General features: G+C 35.8%; 1 pseudogene; it reads left to right on the forward strand.

Annotated features, from left to right (window-relative positions):
• The first annotated feature begins 6,336 nt into the window (after nucleotides 1-6,336).
• Nucleotides 6,337-7,485, forward strand: LOC110202595 (argininosuccinate synthase pseudogene; annotated as a pseudogene).
• Nucleotides 7,486-7,723: the final 238 nt, after the last annotated feature.

Below are 7,723 nucleotides of genomic sequence, written 5' to 3' on the forward strand. Positions count from 1 at the left end.
CACCTACCTGCCCCTTTTTATTATTTAGCTATTCCATTTTAAGCACTATTTCCTTATAACCTTTCCAACAGTTAGGATTATCATAATTTTCCCACTGTATTATATGCAGAGTAATAAGTTCAATTCAGTTCAATAAATACAGAGTAGCTACTTTTTGAAAAACATTACAATAGTAGTGAAAATTTTAAAAGGATAAGAATAAAGACATATGGTCCCTGAATTTAAGGACCTTTCAATATAGTTGGAAAGATAAAGCATATAAGCATATGTCTTTTGTTTTCGGTGAGGCAATAGGGTTAAGTGACTTGCCCAGGGTCACACAGCTAGTAAGTGTTAAGTGTCTGAGGCTGGATTTGAACTCAGGTCTTCTTGACCCTAAGGCTACAGCTCTATCCATTGAGCCATCTAGCTACCCCTGTAAGCATATATCTAAAATGTATAATCAGATAAGGGCAAAAAACAAAAGAAAATAAGAAAAGTGAGATTTCTTAAGAGTAAAGGGGTCTTCTGGAAGGAGTAAATCAGAGATTGGGAAAGCTGCCAGTTGAAATATTATCCCTCTCAGATGTGTGTGTGTGTGTATGTGTGAGACAGAGAGAGAGAGAGAGAGAGAGAGAGAGAGAGAGAGAGAGACAGACAGACAGACAGACAGACAGACAGACAGACAGACAGAATGTTTGAACTCAGACAGCAAAAACTAGGATCAATGTCTTTAGGTTGGCAAGAGAAAGATGGTAGGCTACATAAAGAAACAGTTGCTAATTATTAGTCGATTTGGCCACTTTGGGAAACAGTCAACATCTCTCTCCTAAGATGTGTTCAAGCAAAGGCATTTTGACTAATTATCTAGGTTGAACTAGATGGCTTAAGATGCCTTCCAGTTATGAGAATTAGTGAAGAGCTTTAGTATTTCTAAAGCTAATCTCAGAAGGCAACTTTTCCTTCCGCTTTTGTTTATGGTTGTACCACTCAGTGGTGTCAGGATAGCTTATTGGTGGTTTGATGCTCCTTGTTACTAGATCTCATCTCTAAGTGCTGGAGATAAATGATGAAATTTGGCTGTAGCTGTTTAATATCTCACATCCCATTTCTTCTATTATTTGCTAAGGTCTTTGGCTTCTTACTGTGACACTGAATGACTAGAGACATTTTTTTTTACTTCTTCATGAACCAAGTAAATAACAGAAAGCTAGTTACTTCAATTACCCACAGAATGACCTTCAAAGAAATTCATGCTAGTTCTAGGTACTCAGTGGAAAATAAGAGGTAGTAAAGCAAGTCAAGTTGGCTTCTTTGACAAGGACTATTTTTAATACTGGGAAGATGACAGGAGAGGGGGAAAAATGAGAGCTAAGATAAGGAGTGATTTAAAAGAAAAAGACATTTAAATATACTTTAGAGGATGGAGAATAAAAAGGAATAAGATGGGAATGAATGGAAAATGGTGGTGAGAAAGTGTCTGTAGCTTTTGTTAATGATTTATTTCTTTCAGAAACAAACAAACAAACAAACAAACAAAAATGAAACTCCTCCTGAGTATGGAATGCTGGAAAATACAGAGATAAGTAAAGGTTTCCTCAGGTTTTTAATTTGCTTTCAGATCAGAATAGGAAAATAGCTTCTGATATAATAGATGATAAGGCATTTTATGTTGCATAGATTAAACATCCTTATACTGTACTGGGCTTTGCCTGGTAGAGGGACAGATATTATCCCTTATAGCAAATTTATATTATGGTTGATTAAATCTCCCTTGAAATTCATTTCATGTACTGGAAGTGCAAGTGACTCTTGAATAACGAAACCTCACTGATTTAAAGATTTCTTTGGTTTTTCAAGACTTGGATTCATTGAAATAAGAAAATTAATTCAAACTGGTGATAAAATACTTGCCAACTTGATCTATAAGAATGCATATAGATGGATAAATACATGGGGAGGAAAGAAAGAAAAAATAAAGGATAGAAAGAGGGAGGGAAAAAGTGAATGACACAAAGAAAGAACAGAATATTATGCTCACTGTAAAAATAGAGTAATGATCCATGAATTTGATTTATCATTGAGAATTCATGTTCTGCTTGTGATATACCTCATTCTGTTAAAGATATTGGATTTAATAATTCAGACTTCTGGTTTTCAAAGATCTAAGTTCTTGTTGGTGTACATAATCCTTCCATTGACTAAGGTTGCTACTCCTTTAACATTTAATAGATAACCTCCAAGAACTTCCAGGTGAGAAAAATTCAACAATTTTGGCTGTCCAGGTGATGACCACCACCCTCTTCCCTGCCAACCTAATCTTACCTTCCTCTATTTCGACAAATCAATTTAGCTAGGTTAGTCCTAAGGTCAGAATATGTAGTTCAATCATTTGGCTTTTCTATTTTGGTTGTACTTGGAATAATTATAAAGTACTAGGTTTGTGTTCATTTTACGGAGAGATGAAATACAGCTAATAAAAAAAAATTCCTACATTATCTATCTACACACATACACACATACACACACACACATACACCTATGTAATTCATACACATATTATATACATACATACATACATATCTACATGTATACAGACATCCATATACATGCAACAATGAATTGGCCTCAAATGTGTAGTGAGGCCATGGTACAAGGGGGCCACATGTAGCAAAGTCTGTCTTTGTTTGTGTGGCTCAAAGGGTGGCAGAATAGACATTTCTAGCCTCTTTTCTCCCCAGCTTCTCCAAGTGAATCAAAGAGACTTTCATTCCTATCGGAAATGTAAGCAAGAAATTAGGATCAGAGGCCACTACTTTGTTCTCAAACAGAAAAATGCCATCCTACAGGTGTATCTATCTGCTCCTTAAATTGTTCATCATCCTAGGGGATATTATTGGGTACCAGCTAAGTTTTGATCACTTTGTCATTTCTGGGGTCAAGGGGAACTCCAAGCTCTGTATATAAAGAGTGACCCCTTTCCCACCCAATACCATTTACAAAATGAGTTAAAATAGAGAATAGCAAAAAAACCCCAATTTATTCAAATCATAGCAAAACAGAAATGAGAGAAGGTATTCACAGGAAAATATATACCAGCAAATAAAAAGTGAAGGAGAGTTCCGAATAGGAGAGATATAATTCAGTTCAACAAAGTGTTTCCTGGCTCTCACTTAAGGGAAAATTCCCTGAATCCTCTAGAATAGCAAACTGGGGAATAGGAACATGATGGAAACTACTTGCTCCTTTCATGTCTTCCCAGACTGTTTCCCTTCAGCAGCCTGAAGTGGGGTGGCCTCTTCCATTTTCTCTCTCAAAGCCGGAAACCAGGAGCACCTGAAGTAGCTCATTACTTCCACTACCCACTCAATAACCTTCAATAAATCTATGTTACTGTTAGTTAGTCAGTGGAAAATAAGAGGCAGTAAGACAGGTTGAGTGTTCCCCTTTAACAAAAAAAAAAAACTATTTTTGAGACTAGAAAGATGACAGTAGCGGAAAAGATGAAAGCTAAGGTAAGGATGATTCAAAAGAAAATGAAATTAAAATGTACCTTAGAGGATAGAGAGTAAAAAAGGAATTATATGGGAGTGAAAGGAAAATACTGATAAGAAAGTGTCTGTAACTTTTGTTAATGATATACCACTTGATGAAGAATCAAGACAATGAGTGACCAAAGTGATACAAAGGAGTTGGAGAAAGCTTGGACTCTTGTCTCTTGCCAACTCTGTCAGACCTCTCACATGGGATAGGGCCTTCATCTATACCAATAAGGAGTGTCATACCAATAGGCTTTGGGCTTTGGGAAAGCTGGCAAACACATACACGCACACACAATTCTTTTGACAAAACATTCAATATCTTTTAAAATTTGGTCTAGTTTTTGGTTAAAGTTCTTTAGTCTTTCAAAATCTAAGTATCTCACACAGCATCTTTTACTATTGTGAGATACTATTGATATGGGTTTAAGAAAGCAGAGCATAACTGACTATAGTTTTTTTTAATATTTACTAGCCTGTTAAAGTCATGATTAAGTTTCTCTAATATCAATTATGTAAAATAAGAAGGAGTAAGATAATGGAAAGTTAGTGAAAGGGGATAAATTATACCTATAATTGGCTTCATGGCCTAAATCTTATGATTTTTATTTTACAGAGCAACAAATAAAAAAGATAAATGGAAGTCAATCACCACTGTCCAGCACTACCACTACCACAATAACAATAATTCTCCCAACTCCTAAAGTTTAACTTGAAGATTTTTTAAGTGAAAGGAATAATTATGATGCATTGTTATATAAGCTACATAGTTTAACAAAAACTATATGTTTAAATTTTATTATGTGTGCACATATGTGTATACATACAAATACACATATATCAATACACATGTTTGATCAAAACCTAGAGGAAATGACATCATGATAACCAATTGCTAATATTTTTTTCTCTGTCCAGGAAGAAGTAATTAGAAAGAAAGTGAGATATCTTAGAGCACAATACATTTTGAGAACAGAATATAGTGCCAAGATAAAACAAGTAAATTGAATCTTATGTCTCATCACCCATAAAAGGAAAAAGAAAGAAAATGTTGAGAAATTCTTGGTAGTTGGAATTCCAAGAAGCCTTGTCTTTGACAGCAGCTGTAGGAGTCTTCTGATTGCTAATTTAAAATCAAATTTGCATTGTCAAATTGTACCAAATATTTAAAAAAGATAAAAAAGCACAATATAAAAATGTTAGGCTTACTCAGAAGACCCATCAACAGAGCCTTCAAAATTGGTAGTTAGCTATATGAGTTAACAACATGAAAGATAGAAAATATTATATTTTGTTTTAGCAAATAATGAGGGAGAGAGGGCTATTACAGTGATCTGTAAAGGATTTTGCTTGAATTTCTGAAAATAGCTCACACTCTTATCACCCTCTCCTATATTCAAACAGTTTTTTTTAAAAATCAGTCCTATCTTTGTAACATCTTCAATCTGATATTGCCAACACCCTGATGCAAACCCTAATCATTGATGGCTAAATTACTGCAAAAGCCTACTGGTTGGCATCCCTGTTTCAAATCTCTCTCCACTGTAGTTCTCCACTAAACTATCCAATTGATACTTCTAAAGCACAAGTTTGAGCATATCACTGCAACCCCCATTCATTAAAGTCTTTGGCTCCCTATTACCATTATATAACTATCGGGTATTATAAAATTATCTTTTTGATTTTAAAGCCCTTATTCATCAGGTTCCTTCCTTTCAACTGTTTTAACACTCTAGTCCCCTTCATGTAATCTATAATACAACACTAGCCTCCTTGTTCCTGGGACAACATATTCGGTCACCTAACTGTGAATTTTCACTGACTGATCCACTCCACATGGCTGAAAATCTTTGCTTCACCATCCCCATCTCACTTCCTTGAACTCCTTCAAGTCCTAGATAAAACTCTACATTATAGGGAAAAAAGCTTTTCCTGATTCCTCAGGCTACCTTCTGAGATTATCTCCAGTTTATAGTGATTATACCATGTTTTAAATAGTTGTTTGCTTGTTCTCTCCCTCATTGGACTGTGAAGTTCAGGAGAGAAGAGACTATTATTCACTGTGACTTGTTTTCCCAGCACTTAGGGAAGTTCCTGGAAATTAATAGATGCTTAAAAATTCTTGTTGACTTGAATTATCCTATGTGCATGAAAGATGGTTGGTTCAGCTTACTAACTAATAAGATGAAAGTGTTGAAGAATACTTTTAATTCTTTGGATTTATGAAGGAGAATAAAGTGATCTTTGAAATAATATAAAAGCATTTGAAAAAATAAAGAGGAAAGAGAATCCAAGGATAAACTGGGGAAACCAATTTGTATAAGAAGATTGGTGTTTGGAATAATGAGACACAGAAAAGGAAGGAAAGAAGAGTCACAGATATTTTGGAGCTATATAAAAGGTTTAAAGTTCTTCCCATCAAGAGTGGAATTGGACTTTTAGATAATGAAATGAATAATTACACTCTATGCAAAAGTGATGAGGCTCCATAAGTAAAAAGAGCATCCATTACTAATATTAGGAAGCAAGGATGATTTGCAGTGGTTGATGACTCTTTCCTAAAGAGGAGAAAGGTAGCAACTTGATAACCTAACTTTAACCACAATCTCTCTGTAGGTCTAGATGAAATTCCTTTAAAGACTTGTTAAACTTACCTACTTCTGTTGTCATATGGTAACAACTAATACTTCCAGAAGGAATCTAGGAAGCAGTTAGAGATATTTCACATGAGAAATATCTCTAAAACTTTGCCCTCACTAATAACCTGTACTCTAAATACCCTTTGGCTGATATCCACCAACAAACCTCTAACACTTGTATGAATTTCTCCACAAATCCACCTGCCAGTACTGGACAAAAGGAGAGTTCTGAAGAGTCCAGGAAGAAGATATTAAATCAGGCCAGAAAAAAAAAAATTATCGAGGATATCAAGAAGGAATTTGTGGAGGAGTACATATAGCTAACTGTGTGGTCCAGTACTATGTATGAAAAATGGTACCTGAACACATCCCTTGCCATACTCTAAATTGCCCATAAACAGGTGGAAATTGCCCATGGGAAAGGGCCAAGTATATTTCCCCTTGAGCTACAAGAAAGGAGAGTGACTACATCTGGCTTAAACTCATTTGATACTACTTGGCCTCTCAGATTAAGGTCATCATTCACTGAAGTATGCCTGAATTCTACAATAGGTTCAAAGGATGCAACAATCTAATGGAGTATGCCAAGCAACATAGAAGGCTAGTTTCAGTTACCACCCAAGAACCCATAGAGCATGGATGAGAACCTTATGGATATCAGCTACAAGGCAATAATTCTGGAGATTTCCAAGAACCAAGCACTTCCTGGCCTCTACACAAGAGACCTAAGTCCCTGCAAAAGTTCTCAAGAGTCCAGATATCTTAGAAATTCAGTTCAAGAAAGGTTTCCCCATGCAGATGGCCATTATCAAAGATGGTACATCCCACCGCATGTGCTTTGAGCACTTCCTCTATCTGAATGAATTTATAGATGATATTGAGGTGTCCAGAACATACATTGTGGAGAGTTGATTCATTAAGATGAAGTTCAGAGGTTATAAGAGACCCCAGCAGGAATGCTCTCTACCACAGTCATTTAAGTAATGAGGCTTTCAACAGGAATGAAGAAATTACAAAAATGAAACAGGGCCTAAGCTTGAAATTCTGCAATTTAATGTACAATTGTTTCTGACAGTCTGGAGTATTAGTTCATCCTGCCACTGCATTGCTAAATCCCAAGAAGGGGTAGAGGGCAAGATTCAAGTGTCTGTCTTCAAGAGTCAGGCCATCCTCAGCTGAGAGTCTCCCTAATCATTGAAAAATGAAAAGCTCTTGAGCATTAACATGCAGGGCAACTATGAGCCCTGAGATGCCACTAAGATGCCATCAGCATCAACTCCCTCAGGCTAAATTAATATCATCATCTGCACAGCAAAGCCACCACCTAACAGACCAAGCAGCCATCAATGGCATTGAGTAGCTCTTACTGTTGCTGATGATTTCCCTAAGTAACAGCACTTAATGTTCTAGCATTTTGTAACTGTTACTCACTCTTCTTGGGTACAGTCTAGCCAGGCTTTGTTTCATGTTCCTGTAGCAAACAGATGTTTTGATACTAAAAAAAATTAGAGTGGAATTAATAAAGACTTGATCATTTAAGACAAAATAAATAATTTAGTTCAGTAA

The sequence above is a fragment of the Phascolarctos cinereus genome, unplaced genomic scaffold, assembly GCF_003287225.1.
Source record: "Phascolarctos cinereus isolate Bilbo 61053 unplaced genomic scaffold, phaCin_HiC Scaffold_4;HRSCAF=312, whole genome shotgun sequence".
NCBI classification, from domain to species: Eukaryota; Metazoa; Chordata; class Mammalia; order Diprotodontia; family Phascolarctidae; genus Phascolarctos; species Phascolarctos cinereus.